Raw genomic sequence first — 6,271 nt, 5'->3', positions numbered from 1 at the left:
TCAACAAGATGGCGCTACATGCCACACAGCTCGCGATTCTATGGCCATTTTGAGGGAAAACTTCGGAGAACAATTCATCTCAAGAAATGGACCGGTAAGTTGGCCACCAAGATCATGCGATTTGACGCCTTTAGACTATTTTTTGTGGGGCTACGTCAAGTCTAAAGTCTACAGAAATAAGCCAGTAACTATTCCAGCTTTGGAAGACAACATTTCCGAAGAAATTCGGGCTATTCCGGCCGAAATGCTCGAAAAAGTTGCCCAAAATTGGACTTTCCGAATGGACCACCTAAGACGCAGCCGCGGTCAACATTTAAATGAAATTATCTTCAAAAAGTAAATGTCATGTACCAATCTAACGTTTAAAATAAAGAACCGATGAGATTTTGCAAATTTTATGCGTTTTATTGTTTAAAAAAGTTCTCAAGCTCTTAAAAAATCACCCTGTATGTGCGAGATCCAGCGACAGGATATCTTTCTAATTTGCAGAATCTGTTTTTTTAATTATAGAGGTTTTAACCTTATGGTCAATCGAACCCAGGCGGGCTGCGTGAAAGACATCGACTTACCCATCACGCTATACCCGTCCCCTTGCAGAATCTTACTCAACTATGGTAAGCTCGCGCACTTTCATATTCCAGTCATCCAGAACAATTAAGTGTCTTTTTATTATTGTCGTTTATTTTGCCCCGTATTTAATTTCCATTTTATTTAGTTTTTACACTGTTCGCTTCGAATCAAACATTATTTTATTTCTGTTTCTGATTTCGGGTGGGGGCCGGACCCCCCCCCCCCCCCCCCCCCCCTCTGGGTACGTGCCTGATCACTACACGGTGAAAACCAAGTGAAGTGATTGTGACCCCATTATAGGTATCACTTCACGGTGGTAATCAAGTGTGGTGAATGTAGGTTTTTATCTCGGAAGTCGCTTCAGAGAAAAAAGTAATTGCGTAGATGAGCTTGTGTTTGTACGAACATCACATCACCAACATTTTGTTGGAAAAATGATTTTTACTTCAATAAAAATATAATTGGTCCATATATAAGCTTATTTTTCCACTGCGCACAAACATTTTCAACTATGGCCCGGTAATAAACCGGTGTCACTATAGTGTATAGTGTATAGTGTATACACGGTGAAAACAAAGTGAAGTGACTGTGACCCTTATTATGGGTATCACTTTACGGTGGAAATCAAGTGAAGTGAATGTAGGTCCTTATTACGGAAGTCGCTTCAGAGACAAAAGTAATTACTTGGATGAACATGATGTCATCATAAACATCACGCCACCAACATTTTGTTGAAAAAAATAGTTTTTTTTTCACCACAACGATCACTTCACTATGCGTGATACTGGTAATAGGAAAAATCAAGTGAAGTGACATGTAAGTGAAGTGCATGTGAAAGTGGAAGTGAGAACGATAATAAGGGCCTATGATCTTAGGGAGTGAAATTGCGAAATCAATCAAAAGTCATTGACGTCTTATTGCTGAAGTGTATTTAAAATCTTTAATGTGGTTTGAAATCAGTTCTAATTCACCTAGACTTTACGTCAATAACTTTTTTATCTTATTCTAGAAGAATTCTGTTTGGGTACAAATATTATTTCTATTCTTATTATATGACCCTTCAGAAGTGTGTAATATCATACTTTATATATGAGAAAACGTTCAGAAATGTGTAATATTATACTATAATCAAATGGTTGGTTCTGAAGATTGAAGATTTAGATACGGTTGGTAAGAAATAGAACATTGGATGCAATTTGTAATTGTATATACATACAACTGTAGAACATAAATTAAATATGCGTCGATTGCTTGCAATTATTGGAGTCTGTAGTCTTTCTGTAATGTTTGAACGGTAAACCTCGAAACACGATTTGCTATATGTATACGACATTAGTAATCGTAATTCGATTGAGATAACACCTACTTGAGTCCTGGATTGAAGTTTTTTACATGTATAAACAAAACGCATGTCAGTATCTAGATGACTAGGATAATTTGCACAAATTCACAAATTTAGTCAAACAATAGGTGCTCTCGGTGGCTTTCGACTCCGGAACAGGATAATGAATGTTCCAAATTTTAAAGTAGGGGAGAATCGGTAGCCTTAGACCATTTTTATAACTATAAATGGAAGGTATTTAAACATTCTGCACTCTGGCATTTTAGTATACCTCCTTACTTTAGGTGAGAATTTTTGTAAACAGATACTTTTGTAATTTCTACTTCTGATGAAGCTTCGAATAATACAGCTCCGTGTAAAAAAAATATTAGGGTGATATTTGCTCACAAATTCATATGTTTGCAAAAAAGGTGGGTGGGTAATGTCAGAGCCATAACTGGATGTCGTGAATACGAAAACAACTGACATGTTCCTTAACACTTCCGAATATCAATTAGTTGATAAATTGTATGAATTATGCAAGCATTCCCCTTTTCCACATTTTTCGCAAAAACAAAGAAGGCTTCATTTGATCTAGATTACTGTGAATTTCACACGGCGAAAAGTGCACAAATCAAATCAAACAGTTCTAGATTTGCACTAAACGAAGGATATTCACCATCGATTTGCGAGCAATAAATACTAATAGTTCTTTAGAAAACTTTTAGAGCCATTAGAACGGCTGATTTTGTGTAATCCTCTCCACCGTTGCTTTTTCACCAATGCAAAAGACTGGCAGCTGTGACGTAATCGCTCTTGTCGGAAGCGAAACTAGCTTTGCAAACGACACAAAATACATCTGCTCGCAGTGGCGATAGAATCCAAACTGATCCAATTTTTGTTGAGAGGCTTGTTTTTACCTGATTTCGTTTGTAACTTTTTCACTAATGGGCGGTCCTAACGGCTATAAAAATAGCAGCATATAGAATTTTAATTTCGATATTTCATTTCGGATTTGCATTTCATTGAACGAAACTATCCGGATGCTGTACGGGATTCATTCATACCTTTCAGAAGGACCAAATTGTGGAACTCACTACGATATTAAACACTGTTCGGAACATTTTCTCGAACGATTTGTTGTATAGCAGCCGATATTTTGTTCTCTTCCTCAGAACGCGTTCTGATTGGCTGGTGTTGACATGGGTCAAATGAGACAGGTTTTTCAATACTGTACTATTGAAATACTTCAATGCTTTTTCTTTACACGTTTAAGGTGAAAATTTTCGATTCTATTGGTAGCTAGATTATATAAATCCTTTCACAGGTCACTGAGCTTTAAAAATACGAGCAAGGCAAACGCGCCTTATGGATTATCCCCTTTGATACTCGTTTATACCAAACATTTCAGAAAAGTTTAATTTTGAATTATTCAAGATTATGTCACTCAACTAAATATTTTATCATAAAATTGTGATCATATTTCCGATGGCATGTAGCAAAAATTATGTTGATTCGTTAGATACAACAAGAAATATTCACGATCAAAAACTTATCACTCTCTCAGAGGGTAAATTTTGAAAAGGTACCCCATAGTAAAGTAAGTCGTTTTCACGACAAAATTATATTGCACATTATGTATAATATCATGCAAGTAAAAATGAAAAAAAAGTTATTTGAAGCGAAATTGTTTACTACACTTGACGCAACACATCCACTTAGTGTTCTTTCTAGATGTGAAGAACTTCTTACGTTTTTTGGCCAAAACGGCACATTTCAGGGTCGTTGCAGATTCTTTCTTTTTTTCTCTGTTCATGAACAGTAGTCCAAAGCTGCCTAGTGCGCTGTGGCTTAGGGCACCCAACTGTGCATTCTAAGATCGTTATTTATGAAACTTTTTTTGCAACATTCGAATTCTTATGAAATCTATAAAATCATATTCTCCGATACTCGATTCCATTATTCTCTGCAAACAGTCTGTCAACAAAAAATCTTGAACCCATAAATTTACATTGTCGTCGCTAGGAGAGCGGCTTGGGACCGTTTTTTTTTGCTCGCCCAAGTCAGCTTCCGGAGATGAAGTTCAGCTTTGTTTTTTTTCTCACTAAAACCAACGATGGGGGCGACAAATCTCTCTTATTTTACAAGGATAAATTTTTTAATATTACCATTTAATTCTATTATAAGTATAACACGTCACTATACAAATTCACTATGTATCTCACAAACTATAAATCATGTATAATAAACGTCACATCACATATACGCATTTCGAATACAATTTATATTCTTCTTCAGTGTGTTAGGTTTGTTTATTTTGCCCCGGGCGCCAAATTTCCTCGGTAGCCCAAATATGAACAATTTGAGGTAATTCTGCGTTTGAGCATAAATCAAATAAACATAGATTTCTCACTGTATGGTGACACTAACAGCACCTCTAGTGAGAAACGGGTGTACTTTTTTCCATTAGCTACTTTTTGCATGCATTTTAGGAGCATTTACGCACCCATTCTCCACCAGACGGCGATTTTGGTGTCACGGGTTGCTCAACTACATTACTATTACACTGGGAAATCTATGTTTATTTGATTTATGGTTTGAGCGAGAAGTTCAGTAAAAGTGTTGAAACAACTTTTTTTTTGTTTCGATTATATAGGTTTTAACCTTGAGGTCATTCACCTCTTCGGGCCAGAAAAAGCTTCTGACCCTTTGTGCGGGGTTGTGAATCGAACCCAGATGGGCTGCGTGAAAGGCATCGACTTACCCATCACGCTATACCCGTCCCCCATTGAAACAACTTATTTCCCCACGCAGGTTCTATGTTGAACAATCCATTGGAAGTCGGACCAACACACCATATCGCGTCCAACGATTTTTAAGGATTTAACAGCAGTTTCAAATCAATCAGAAAACATAAGAGTTGTCGACTTTGACTTTATCCACCGTTTGCAGAGAGTATTTGATTTTATTTTATTGAGAGCTTGTGCTGAAACTGGTTTCTGAGGACTTGTGAAAAACCTTAGAAAGTTTTAGAATATGGTTTGATTTATTGATTCAATTTTCTTTTGAAGGTCCTCAACTAAAAAAAAAAAACAAAGGCGTTTTGGGCTTTTTCTAAAAACCGAGAGTTTTCGTGCAGTATTTCGCAAGCCGGAAAAAACGAGAAAAAAAACGGGAATTTGAAATTGGAAATCGACTTGCCACCCTGATATTTTCAATTTAAACGATGATGTTCACTATTGAAACGGCGATAGTGAACATTCATCCATGAGATTGTTATGGCCGTTATGTGTTTGTAGAACACTACCGTCCACAAGGCTTGCGATTATGCGATATATTTTGAGATAATTTACATATATTTGTTTTCAAATGACGACAATTTATTGCATACATTATTCACAAATAGCATGAGAAGAAGTGGTCCGAGATGTCTTTATAACGTGGCTCAAAACTATTCCAATTTTTTGATCATATTATTCGATGCCCTTACAAACTTTCTTCGGCTGTTCACGGCCTTAACATCTGAAAGTAGTGCCAAAATGAAACTCACATTGATTTCTTAGAGAATTTCTTTTTAGCCGGTGCATTGTTTCGAAAAAACGATTCTGTTCTCTGGTATGTAGTAATGGATCCAGGTTTAGTCAATAGTTACCAACCAACACTAATACCGTTTTTGTTTTTGAACCTAGACGCGGGCGACTCTTACTCCGATTAAAACGAACACGTGGTACGCGCTTTAAACAACAACTCATGAAAAAAAAAAATAAACAAACTCGCATGGATGCGTGGTGCGACCCGAGAAAATTTTCAGAGCGAAACTACGCGATTGCAGTCCGATCTAGAGCGACCTCAGGTTGCTAAAACAAACATATCAAACGTTGTTTGGGCGACTCTGGGTCAGCTTTCGGGTTGCTCTGATCAATAAACGAAAACGGTATAAATGTCCAACCCAATCTGCATCAGCATAGCCAAACATGCTTCCAAAGTGCGCTCGTATTCGTCTTTTTAGTCTTGAATAAGTATGCGCGGAACTCAAAAACAGTATATCTTTTTTATCTGCAGAATCTGCTGCGGGCTTTTTCGGTAGTGGAATTTAGATCATCACGGAACTCTCAAGATTACTATTTCACAGTGTAACCTGGAGGAGTAATAGCGAGTAATGATAATTATCCAGCTTTGGCTTCAAAAGAACGAAAAACTATTTACATCTCTTATATAGAAAGGCTATGTAATCACTGTGTGTCCTGTGTGTCATATACAATTCCAATTAGTTCGTCGAGATAGGCAAATGTCTACGTGTGTGTATGGGTGTATGTAACGCTTTGATCTGTGCATATTTCTTAAAAATGGTTTGGCCGTTCTCAAAGAACTTAGATTCAA

This window comes from Malaya genurostris, chromosome 2 (genome assembly GCF_030247185.1).
Source record: "Malaya genurostris strain Urasoe2022 chromosome 2, Malgen_1.1, whole genome shotgun sequence".
NCBI lineage: Eukaryota > Metazoa > Arthropoda > Insecta > Diptera > Culicidae > Malaya > Malaya genurostris.
Note: the sequence above shows the minus strand (reverse complement) of the source record.